Source organism: Pleurodeles waltl, chromosome 5 (assembly GCF_031143425.1).
Source record: "Pleurodeles waltl isolate 20211129_DDA chromosome 5, aPleWal1.hap1.20221129, whole genome shotgun sequence".
NCBI classification, from domain to species: domain Eukaryota; kingdom Metazoa; phylum Chordata; class Amphibia; order Caudata; family Salamandridae; genus Pleurodeles; species Pleurodeles waltl.
The window spans coordinates 1153974679-1153988077 of NC_090444.1; positions in this window are offsets into that span (position 1 = coordinate 1153974679).

Sequence of the window (13399 nt, forward strand, 5' to 3'; positions counted from 1 at the left end):
ATGAGGAGTTAGAAACTGCATGCAAACGGTGAGGCTTTACTGACTCCTCTGCAGTTATATGGGATTTCCTGATGCAAAGCCATTCCAATACTATAGGTACTCAGGTACAACTGTGTAACAGTATGGATGCCTTTGTGCAAAAACTTACTCATGATTCCCCTCTACCCCAGGCAGTCACTCTAACTGAAAATGAACATTAGTTGTTCCATCCCCTGCTGTGACGTACCTTCATCAGAAGTTATTGAAGCTAAGCCTAGTCTCCATAGATAACTGCAACCTGTCTCTTCCTAAACCAGTCACGGTACCTACTTCCTCAACTCTTCTACCCAAACTCCTAACAAAACATCTGCGTGCATATTAAAAAATACTATCCATCTCTTACCCTCTGATAATGGGAGAAGACATGTTCCCATTGCCTCTCGCATTCATAGACAGCAATTCTGCAAATATATAATTTTCACTGTAATACTCTCTTGATCAACAACTTTCAAATGCAGTCTTCGCCTATAGCCCTTTGAATTTCAATGCCCCCAAGCAGCCACATCGTGTGTACCATCAGAATTTTGAAGGTTTAATGTCTCCAAAGTGCCATTCTCCATGACCACTACTTTGTGCACCATGTATGTGCTTGGGGAATCTCCTCTTGCTTGTATGGGTGGTTGCCCATCTGTCATAGGTTTTGCTGGTCATGAAGTTCTCTGAGTTACAGGTTTGTGCAAGTTTTCATGTGGCATAATCCAATATTTTTAGCAGCTCCCACAGACTGTAGTGATAAATAAAAAATGGGACCTACCAATGTAAACGATCCTCCACTTAGGGCGACAGATCTACATGATTTCAGATTGAGTGCAATTAGTACTTGATTGACAGCCTTGTTAGGTCTGCACAGCTTTCATTCGAGTCTGTTGCAAGATAGCAGTTGAGGAGATGTGCTGCAATCACTCTGTGTGGATTTCCTTTAGGCAGATAGATCAATGCTCCAGGTATGTGCTCTCTCTGTGGGATTAAAGGGCTGATAATCCCCACCCCCAGATTTAAGCATTGTTTGAATGCACTATTTAGGAACAGCTTTGCTGAAGGCCCCCAACTTGTTCTGGCAACCTCAGGAATCTGAAATGTTGTCCTTAGAAACGTCTTGCGCATCCTTTCTGTCAGGATGAACTTCAGTTCCGAACGTGGCTTGACCATGTATTGTAGTTCATGCACTTCTTGTGTCGAATATATCACTGCTTCATTCGTCTTAGAGGTCCTGCGTGACCAGAAGAGATTGATTTCAATGAAGAAAGTTTCAATTTTAAAGGCTACTCTAGTGCCCTTAATAGCTTGAAGGATATTTGCCTGCATCAGCTCGATTGCAGTGTCTTGCCATTAAACTCTCTCCAAATGTTCTCTCCAACCCTCACTCCGCTTGCATATTCAACAGTTTTTCTGCTGTATGACATTATGGCAGTATTGTTTTTCCCAATGTTGCCTAACAGAATCTTTCTAACCTCATACTACCCTGCCCTTTAAAAGCGCCACTGTCCTGTGGGTGGCTATCTACCAGCTCCTACACAGTTTGCTTTTGAGGTACTGGACCATTGAGGCATTTCACATTCATTTTGCATCCAATCAGGAGTAACACCTCATTGAAAATCTCAGCTCATCTAATAACAGGCAGCACAGCATCTATCAGTGTCTACTCAATACAGTTAGTGCCTCCTTCCCTCCCATATAATACAATGTCTCCATCAATGAGCTGTTCTGCTGAAATGCTTTAGTCTGATATTGGCTGCAGAGGTACACCCTCATTTTGGTGTTCACTGCAGGTCAGTTCAAATGGAATACTTGTTGTGTTCCTTTTTGTTGATTACACGCCACGGCACAACACCACGTGCCGAATCGATATCGCGTGCGGCCGGCGGTTGTATTCTCGGGGGCTCTCGAGCGCAGCAGAACGGTTGAGCGGCTGCGGAGGTGCCGGAGGACATGACGGCGGGGGTCTTTGTTACCTGGTTTTAATAAAGACGCCTAAAGCTACCAAGGCTCCTCACCTTCGTTACAACATTACTTCTCACGTGTGCAAAACTCTCTGAATCCCATGTCATTTCTAGCATAGAAAGGGGAAGGGAATGGGTTCCCTGCTCTGTTGTCAGGTAACAGTAGTGGCAGTGGAACTCTGACATCGTTTTCGTAGTGGGAGAGGCCCACCCCTGCTCTGCTCCTCCCTTGTTGTGAATTCACTCTGTATTGTGGTCAGCCACCTCTGCTGCTCTTCAACTCCACCACTACTGGTCTTGTTTGTGGTGCAGTCGCTGATGCAGGCAGTCCTCATCTTCCATGCTTGGTTTTCCAGGGCTAGTTCCATGTCACTAGGCTGAGCCCTGCACTTCTGCTTTTGTGGGTGAGGGGAGTGAGAGCTGAACCACCCTGTCTTCTCATCTGGACCACTCATATATCCAGGACCAGAAAATATCTCTTACTCTCCCACCATGTCAACCAAGCAAAGGTCCAAATCCACACTTTAGGCTTGTTGATCTGGATCTACGCATAGCTCCTTTATGATCTCTGGCTGCATTTCTGCCATGATCTCAGCCCATTCCATGCACCACACCATGATGGCACCACACCAGCATGCTCTTTTCTAATCAGCTGCTATTTTGTCAACATTCTCAGGTGAACGGGGCCTTTATCTGCCCACATGCTGTGGCGGGGATAAGAGGAACCAAATAGGTCAGACGCCAGGATAAATATTTTTGCTGAACGTGTGACTACAAGATCCCCACGGCTCTATCCCCATGAAGTTATAATGGCACGGTTTTGAATAGAAATGCAATAAAAGAGCATCATCAAAGAGATCAATATTTATTGAGTGCATGATGGGGAATTAATTTCTTCACACTTAAGGGTTCACAAATAGTAGTGAATTTTGAAAAGGGTTGCTGAAGAAAGTCAAGTAGCTCAATGAGGCGTTGGTGATTTGGGTAAAAAGTGTTGACTAAGGGACACTGAGAATACTAGCTTCCTCGTATAGTTTTCTAACTTACAGTTTTTAACCTTGCCATGTGCCCCTCATAATAACATTTCCTGAGGACATTGTAGACAATTTTACTTTAACAATCCCTTTAACAATCAAAGAGCTCCCTTGATTTATGAGGTCTTGCAAATCCAGATGAACTAGGTATCTGGAAGATAGCCTGACAACTGGGATTTCCAGTGGGTGAGTGTCCTTTTAAATACCCTAGGGGATTCTCACAAGGCAGTGGTTGAGGAGGGCTGGACATACTTTAAAAGGGGTTTTCTGTTGTTGTTTTTGAAAGTTAGACACTAGGAAGGTGAGCAAACCCCAGTTATTGCTTCTCTCTCTACCTTTCATTTTTTAAATATGGTGTACTTGCTGCATCCACCAACAGGCCAATGTGGTCTGCTGCTTTTGCAGGCATAGGATCAAAAGATCAGTTTACTCGTTTCGATCAGTATGTTGTGGGGAGTTCCTACACCAAAAAATAAAGATGATCCAAGAGTTTAACAGAGAGACATGGGATTGCCCTCATTCAAAATATGTCTACCTTTCCATGCAACCTGCTGACCCTCACCTGCTTCCATGTCTTTAGGACAAATTTAAAGACATTAGCAGAGATCAGCATTGCAAGGGTGAACCAAGTGCATTTTCAGTTCACTGAAGGATGTGTGCACTTTAAAAGCTCTATGTACACACGATTGCAGAAACAAGTGGGGAAAATAATTGAAAATGATGTCAAAAGCAGAAGGCTGAAGCATAAAACACCTGAGCTGGAAGGAAGATGGGTGCTCTCTTGTTCCACTCTGCAAAAACCATCTGAAAGCATTGGAAAAATGCCCATAGTTTTTTCTTGGTCACAGAGGGAAAAACAGTAAGTGACTCAAAAGCTTGCTTGCTTATTAGAGGGTTTAAAGATGAGTGGGATCATCATCACCATTATGAATCAGAAGCACTACAAGGTGTTGAAGGGCACAATAGTTTGGTAATTTGGTGCTGAATTGCCACTCGGAACATTGGAGGTTAGTTATGAGATGTTGGTAAAGAACTACCTGAGTACCATTCAGTGACTGAAATATGTGTGTTTCAAAAGTGATATTACCTCTTAGTGTACATGTTCAGTCACTGGATTTCGTTTATCTGTTAAATAAGGATCAACATTCTACGACAGCAGTAGAAAGACCATTCGAGTGAGAGTAATTCAATGGAAATCTATGAAGTCTTTTAATAGTCATGGTGCCCCTCACTTTAACAGTCCTCATGTGTGATTATTCATTCTCAAATATTTTATTTATGTCTGCAAATGAAACCACATCTTACAGAAAATACAGTTGTAGCGTTGTGACTGAGGGAAGGTTTTTGGAAAAAAGTATCACTGAAGAGCCCTCAAGTGAAGAAAATTGTCATCTGTTGTTCTTAATGAGTCATTGATAGATAACGAGGAGTCCTTGGGCCTTTTTTGCTTTCAGAATTATGTCACCAATGCACAATAGGACTCTGAACAACTTCTTCAATATAGAGTGGCTAGAAATTGGGACTCTAGTTGATAGGGGTATAAACCCTTTCTGAGTAGGGACCGCAATCCTTGTCAAGGCAAGTCAAATGCACAATCTAAATTAATGTGTGCTCACCCTATGGTAGCTTGGGACACAGCAGGCAGGCTTAATTTAGAAAGCATTGTGTAAATTATTTGTGCAACACACAGTAATCACAATGAAATACACAAAAAGGACTCCATGCAGATATATAAAAAAACGGTGATTATTTATCTGAATAGATCTAGACCGAAATGACCGAAAAATCCATTAAGTGCACTTTATAGGGGTTAGTTGTATAGTCTCAGTGGTATTTTGTGAGAGTATGGGTGTCCTTCGGAAAAGAGCGCAGTGCTGACTGACCGGAGTCATTCAGGAGCAGCCTGGTTGAGTGTTTAAGGTGCTTTATCTTCAGAATGCAGAGAGCGCATTGGAAGATCCAAGACTGCTCTGGGGCAAATGCACCACCGCAGCTGCAGGTTGAGGGCCAAGTGATCTGAGTCTGGCCACCGTGAGGGCAAGAAGCAGGGCTGTGTCCAAGGGTGACGCATCGGTTAGGGAAGGACAGCGCATATCGCACGTCTCTGTCACTTGGCAACTCGGGAGGCAGACTGCACTGAAGTTGTTCCAAAGTTGTTCCAAAGTCCTGGTAAGATGGGCAGCAAGTTGTTGCGAAACCACTCTGAAGTCCTGATGAGACAAGTGGCAGTCTGCAATGAAGCTTCGCTGAAGGCTTGCTACAATGAGCGTCAGGCTGCAACTATTCTGTGCTGATGTCTGGTTGAAATGAGCGGCAAGCACTGACGTTTTGTTGAAGAGAGTGACATGCCTCAATGGAGCCATGCTGAAGTCTTGATGAGATGAGCGGCAGGCTGCAATCAAGCTGCACTTGAGGTCTTTGATGCCACAGAGACCTGTTGTAGTACTGGGGACAAGTCAGCAAGCCGTTGGAGTCACTGTTGGGGTGATTGTTGATTCTTTGGTTGCAGGGCAGAGATCAGCAGGGAGATGAGCAGCTCAGCAAGGCAGGTCAGCAGTTCCTTGAAACTGTCAGGCACAGAAAAGTGGTGATCCTCCAGCACAGCAGTCTTTACTTCAACAGAGTTTCCTTGAGTCCAGAAGTGTACTGACTTTAGTGGGCCAGAGACCCAGTACTTATACTAAAAAGTGCCTTTGATGTGGGGGATGACTTCAAAAGGTTTCTGTGAAGTACACAAGTCCCCCTTTCAGTTCAGCCCTGGCTTAAGACTATCAGAGGGGGGTAATCAGCCCCTTTGAGAGCGCTCTGGACACTACCCTTTAAGATGTAAGTGAGAGCCCTTTTCAACTTCCTCCTCAGGAAGACCCATTAGGATGACGATGAATGCAGATGCAGTTGAGTATCCTGTGTTGTGGGTGTCTGAAGGGAATGCATAAGTGTAGCTGTCACTCAGCCCAGGCCAGAAATATATTGTAGATAGGCTGTAGGCACACAGGACAGTGAGGGCAGAGAAATGCCCACTTTCTAAAAGTGGCATTTCTATAATATTAATGAGAAGTCTGACTTTACTAGTAAAGAAAACTTATTCTCATCATTCCAATGATACTAAACATGATGCAGCTACGCCCCTCTGATCAGGAATTACAGCTTTAAAGTATTATAAGCAATTCCTAATGCTGGCCTATGAGAGGGGCAGGTCTCACAGTAATGAAAAACGATTTTAAGAGTTTTTCATTACCAGGAAATGAAAGACTTAAAAGTACATGTCCTGCCTTTCCTTACACCCTGTCCTAAGGGCTACCTAGGGCCTACCTTAGGGGTGACGTATATGCAAGAAAAGGGGAGTTTAAGGCTTGGAAAGAGGCTTTGAATGCCAAGTTGGGGTGACAGTGAGACTGTACACACAGGTTCTGCAGTGGCAGGGCTGAGACATGTCTGCAGGGCTACCTAAGTGGGTGGCACTATGAGTGCTGGAGGCCCACTAGCACTATTTAATTTACAGGCCCTGGATATATGGTATACCACTTTACAAGGTGATGAAGCTGAAATGAAGGTTTTTCATTTATTAGTGCATAAACGTAGTGCTGCAATAATCAAGTGTGATTTTAATCGAACTAAATAAGATTGTACGGGGACAAAATGTGCCCTCAGCGTAGTTTGCCAACATTTATAAGCGTGCTTCATATAATGTGATGTATTAGAATTGTACTAGTTTGACATAATCGTAAACGTGTGCCATGATTTGCTTGTTAGAAATGCTTTAGCTTAGCATAACTTTAGTGGAGGCTTTGGCCTAGTTGCCATGTCCCACGATTTAGATGCTCGTATTTTTCCGATGTGCTAATGAAACGTGTATTCTTGCTTGAAGCTGTACTTTTCCAGTGAGATCGTTCACATGCTTATCTTAAGGTTTCGTGCCAGCCTGGCATTTTTCTTCTTCACTCCAAGGTCAATCTGCAGGTGCAGACAATGGACGCTCTGAAAGTGAGTTAATTGGTAAAACATGTTGCAACTTACGTTCCCGACTCCAAGGATAATGTATGCTTAAGTAAAAGCTTGAGAACTGTTGTTTTTGATTGGACAATTTGAAGCTAACCTATGAACCCTCCAATGGAAGACCCTACTGGATTTGAACTGTTGTCTATTTAAACCAGGTGCACAAGGAAGAAAGCGGCCAATACCTATCGGACATTATTGCCTATCTTCTACGATGCCAATTGATGTTCGACGCCATTGTGAGAGACTTTGATGCTTTCTCTAATCGAGAGAAAGAGACTTTAAGTAATTCTCGCCCTAGAGACTTTAACTTTGATTGCCCCTTTGCATGAAGTAATAGTTGTCCTTTTATCTTGCCGCCGCGAGGCAATTGCCCCGTCCACCCTGCCCCTTTGCCCCCGTCCCATGCTGATCGAATCCGGTACCTGTGAGACGAAGACTTCATTGAATGCTGATTGAATTTGGTAAATATGAAAGGAAAATTGTACAATTGCATTGTGTTTTCTTTTTAGGTAACCAACTGCTGATTTTGATAAGAGCCCTAGTTAGGAGTTTTCTAAATTAATGTTGCTAAATTGTTTTTGCATGAAGACCCACATGCTGATGCTAATTTGAGGTTAGATGAGGATTCATTTGATGCACGATGCAATTTGAGACCTTGTTATGCTGACTAAATGTATGCAATTAGCCCATTACAGATTGTAGTTTTAGTGGTTTGCGTTGCCATCATAGAAGGCATTGTTATTCAAATGCTGCATAGATTGCATCTGTTTCGCCGTTATGGACAGTTATTAATGTTCATTTACATATATCATTTGGTGTTGAGACACATTTATATTGTGCTAGCTTTGTTAATATAGGGAAATAAATGCATTAACGTTGAATAAACTGGTGTGGTTATTCATGACCGAAAGGTCATGGTTCGCCGAAATGTTTTCTGGATTAATTGTGAAGTGTTATGTTGATCAGGGTATTGCTTATGTTCGTTATTGATTATTGATTATTGACCTTGATTGATTACTCCCGGGTAAGGAGAGTCCCACTTGGGCAAAAGATTCATCGACCCAAGAGCGTCCAACTGCAGGTAAATTATTAAGCTGGGAAACGCTCTATCAGTAGATGGTAGCAGAGGACGGTTTAGCCTTTTGGGACCCCGTACTCTTAAAGTACATGGTGTTGAATTAACGGTTACGCCCTTTGAAACCCCACTCGAGAAGTTGAATTAGATTTTTCTTGGGTAAAACAGATTGAGAAAATGATGATGGGCTAAGTCCCTCGCGACTTTCCCGGGATCTCGAAGCTTGCGAATGGAGAGAACGGAGGTGTGGGATCAGCGTTGGTGGTACTAGTGACGGTATGAGTGAAGTTAGGGTTTTGCGCTTGCACAGCTTATTGCCGCAGATTGTGTGAAAAGGTTGTGAGGATTTTAGAGAATAGCGGAGGTGCGACTCCGAGTGTAGAAGTAGGGAAGTTGTCGAACTTCATAGAAATAGCGGAGGTGCGACTCCGAGTGTGAGAGTAGGGAAGTCGTCGAACTTCACGTGTATGTGGCGCTTTGTGCAGAAAAAGGTCCACGTGGTTGTTGTTGTTGAGACGGGCCCTGCGAGGTCAAGAGACTCCGGAGTATGTTGAAAAGTGTATGAGACACTTGTTTATGTTGTGGTCTGGTCGGTTTAGTAGGTTGATCGGGCGTGGTCAACAAGTCGGTACGTGTGTTAAGGGAGTGAAAGAAACTTCGACTTCGGGCTTTGACAAATTCTAAGTGCACTAGAATAGATCACTGACAAGTTGAGAGCAGAGTCTGCGGGTCAGATTTGCTTGCGAACGTGGGGACCGAGAAAGATGGAATAACTGCTGAGGCTAGTGAAAAATCCCTAAGATCCTGAAGCGATTGTGTTACCCTTCCTGTAGTAAACCGACAGATCTGTTTTATATTATTTTTGGTTGCTCGCGATACATGCTAGAAGTTGTTACGAGAGGAGCTGAGTGAAGGAGGACAAGCCGCGAGGCTTTGTCAGCCGCAGTGTGTGTGAGTGTGACGTCACTAGGAGCCGCGCTGGGATAGGTTGGTTGCAGAGAAGGGTCGCGCACGGATTGGACGCAGTCCGTGGGACTCGACTGGAAGGGGAAAGGCAAGCGAAGAGTATTCCGGGAATTAAAGTCACCTATTGATTACAAATTTTGTGAAATAAAAGACGAGAAAATGAAATTTTTTAAAGCGTTAAAGAGTGCGATGAAGGGAGAGTCTTACATTAAAGCGAGCGTAGGAGAGGAGACGCCACCCGAAGGTACACCAGCTTACATTGTAATGGAGGAAAAAGGGGTAGCTCCGTGCCTTTGGCTAAAGCAATGGCACAAACTGACAGAGAAACATGGGAGCGTAGCGTTCCCGATCCATGGGACATTCAATATAAGGATCCTAGAGAATTTGAGATTTGCGATGTACGACATGAAGGTACCTCCAAGGCCAGCACAGTTTGAGGCTCTAGCAATTTGGGAACTAATGGCTAGACAGCAACAGCAAAAGAAGTTCGAGACCAGAATGAGAAAGGTAGAAAAGACACTAGCGGACGCTAGGTGGGACAATGCACAGAAGGTGTGGAGGTCAGATGTATTGCAGGGGATAAAATTGTTTCCCGCAATTGCTAAGGAAGAAGAGGAGAAAGGCAAGAAAGCTACCTGTAAGACAAACAGGAGGTGTTCCAAAGATAGGGAAGAAGAGTCAGATGATGAGGAGTTTATCATGCAATTGCTGAACGACCGTCCACCACCTTATGCAGAGAGTGGACAAGGTCCAAGTACCAGTTCTGCCCCTCCGGCACCGGTACAGAATGACGAAACTCCGAATTCAGAAATGCCATCGGGATCTAAGGACCCGAGTTTACTGTTCACCCCACAGATACCGCAGGTTAGGAGAATATACCCAGATGTACCCCTATTGAAACCAGCAGAAAATTATCAGCCGCAGGTCCCAAGGTATTACAGCAGTGACAACAGTGCAGGAATGATTCTAGATCCAACCGTAATGGGAGTACAGAATGGTTGCAACCCAACATTGGCACAAGCTGAATCAACTCAGTTTTTGATGCCTCAAAAGCAGATGCAGGGGGGAACCGCACATGCTCAGATGACGGGGAGTCAGATGGGCATGCCGGCAATGATGACCCATGGTGTGGGAATGAACATGCCTCAGAACATAGGGAATGGACAGAACCCAGATGCGATAACCCTACCCATTACTGTAGGTCCACCGGTACCTTTGTACACCCAGCCTAACTTAGGTATGAGCGGTCAGGGATCAATGCTGCAGAATGGGACGGAGAGGAGGTGCATAGAAAACACTCCAGAGGTAACTCCGATAACGGCTCAGCCAACTGGATCTGGGTCCTTGATGGAGTTTAGTCCCATATGTGCTCAGTCAACAGTGGTGAGGTCGAGTCCCCCACTGATAATACCTCTAACATCGAACACTGAGAAGTTGCCGCAACCATCGATGGTAGTCGATGTGAATGCTACCCTGATGGGGTTGAATGCGCAACAGCTAACACAGTGGTTCAACAGTCTGAATTCCACACAAAGCTCAACAAGTGGGAAGGGGGAAGACTACCTGAATAGGGTAAGGTTGAGCATGGAAGCAGAAGAGTTGGTGGAAGGGACTATGGGTGTGAATAGGCTAGAGTCCTACTCGGAAGAAGAGCTGAGGTATCTATGTCCCAGGATTACGAGAGAAGTGAATAAGGTACACAGAAGGTTGCAAGAAATAGCTGACAAAAACGGGATTGAGATAGACAAGACAAAACACTTGAGCAGGAGCTATAGATTGGATTTTGGGACCACAGACTTTGAACACATGAGGTCAGCAGGCATGAAGACGCACCTTAGAGAATTGCTGCAGAGTGCACAAGTGTGGAGGTGCTTAGACAAATGGGAAAGCAGGTGGGCAAAGAAAAAGGAAAAGAAAAAAGACAGTGTCCCAGAGCACAAGGAGAAAAGACCACAGAGTAGTGATGCAGTAACCATGTTACCAATGAGGGAGACAGCAGGGGGAAAATTAGTACATGTACCGTGGCACAGAAGTGACATTCAGTCTTTTACGGATGATTTTCCCAAGCTGAGAGAGAAACCGATTGAATGGTATCAACAGACTGATAGGTTTGTGAAGCTTGCAAAATGTCTTTGGGAAGACCTGAACACCCTCTTTGAGATTGTGGTTCCGGCAGACTTGTGGGAGGAATGCAAAAGGGCTGTAGGTTGGCCGACAAGTGAACCAGAGAGAGACAGGGATACGGGTGCACCATCACCTATGGTGATGAGCTTGTACCACAAGGTGATTGAGCATTTGAAGACGAAGGTTGCCGCGAAAAATGTGGATTGGCAGAAGATTGATCGAACTGCCCAAGAGGCTAAAGAGTCGATTCATGGTTACTATGAGAGGTTGTTGAAGGCGTTCAAGAACTACAGTGGCACGGAAACAATAGAGGCGAAGGACATGCTTCATTTTGTGTTTAGATTTGTGGAAGGATTGAGACCAGAGATAAGTCAGATGATAAAGACACATTTGATTTGTTGGCAGTCGAAAACTATAGATGAAGTGTTGACTTATGCGAAATACTGTAGCGACGAAATTGAGGTGAAACAGAAAAGGTTGAAAGAGAAGGTGATGATGATGCAGCTTAAAGCAGCTCAGACAGGTTTGCAAGGGTTGCAAGGGTTCCAACAGCAGGTACCGCAACTGCAGCCGCAGCTGCAGGGAAATATGGTGTTCCAGCCACAGGCGAGAGGCAGAGGCAGAGGAGGTTTTGTGAATAATGGTCCGGATTTGAATACTGTTGTGACTTCGAATGGTATGCAGGCAATGAAAAGGGTGATGCCGTGTCACGCGTGCGGAATCGTCGGACATTGGAAACGCGAGTGCCCAATGATGGTGCCGGAAGGTGCAGGTTTTGGTCAGCAAAACAATGATGTCAATGCATTCCAGACAATGAGGGGACCGAAAATGAGAGGTCCAAACCCAAATTTTCAGACCATACATCAGCTGCAAGGATTACAGCCTATGCAGCCGCAGCAGATGCAAATGCCCCGTATGCAGATGACGCAAATGCAGCCGATGCAACAGCAGTTACCCATGGTACATAATCAGCAAATGCAAATACCTTTGGCACCAATGAATCAGCAGCAAGTGATGGTTCCTCCACAGGTCTCGAGTCAGGTGATGAGTACAAATGGCACAGTACAACAGTTTCCATTACACAGTGAGAGTGGAATAAACAATGTATGGGAGAGTGAAAGTTCAGATGAGGAGGGAAATTGTGTGCTTGCAGCATCCTTGGAAGTTGATCAAAAGGGTCCATATGTAGAGGGAAAAGTTATGGGTCATCGTGTTTCATTCTTAGTTGACACAGGAGCCACACGTTCAACTGTTAGGAGCATTGAAGTACCAAATTTGCCCCTTTCAGGGAGAACAGTTCAAGTGGTGGGAGTAGCAAACAGGTACCTGACGAACCCAATCACAGATCCAGTACCAGTCAGCATTGGTAACTATCAAGGGTTACATAATTTTGTGGTATGTGACTCAAGCCCGATAGCACTGTTAGGGAGAGACCTATTATGCAAATTGGGATGTTCGATTATGTGTTCGTACGATGGAATTAGAATTCAGACGAGCAGTGATGGGGAAGAGGAGGACAGTGTAGAAGGGGACGAGATGGAAGTTGTCGATGAAAATTATCCTCTGATTACCCTTCTTCCGATGTTAACTGAAGAAGATATTCCAGCTGAGTTACGGGAAACAGTCGGAAAAGAAGTGTGGGATATGACAGGAAAGGAAGTGGGATTGGTGAAAGGAGTGGAACCAGTGAAAGTGACAGTAAAACCCAATGCAACCTTTCCCCAGACCCCACAATACCACATGGCACAAGACACCCTCATGAAAGTTGCCCAACTCATTGACGAGTTTGTAAAACAGGGAGTACTGAAAGAAGTGCTAAGCAGTCCATTTAATTCACCAATCATGGGACTGATAAAGCCGAGTGGAAAGGTCCGAATTGTGCAGGACTTGAGGAAAATAAATGACATCATAGTCAAATGCTGCCCTGTAGTACCGAATCCAGCTGTGATAATGTTTCAAATCCCTTGCGATGCCGAGTGGTTCTCAGTCATCGATTTGTCACAAGCTTTCTTTTCGGTGCCTCTTCATGAGGACAGCCAATTTCTCTTTTGTTTCAAATTCCTAGACAGAGTCTACAGTTGGTGTCGAATTCCTCAAGGGTTTTCTGAGTCACCGTCAATTTTCAATCAGATTCTAAAGAAAGACTTAGAAGCGTTAGAATTGCCATTCGAGTCAACCCTAGTACAGTACATTGATGACTTACTGATTGCAGCTAAGACAGA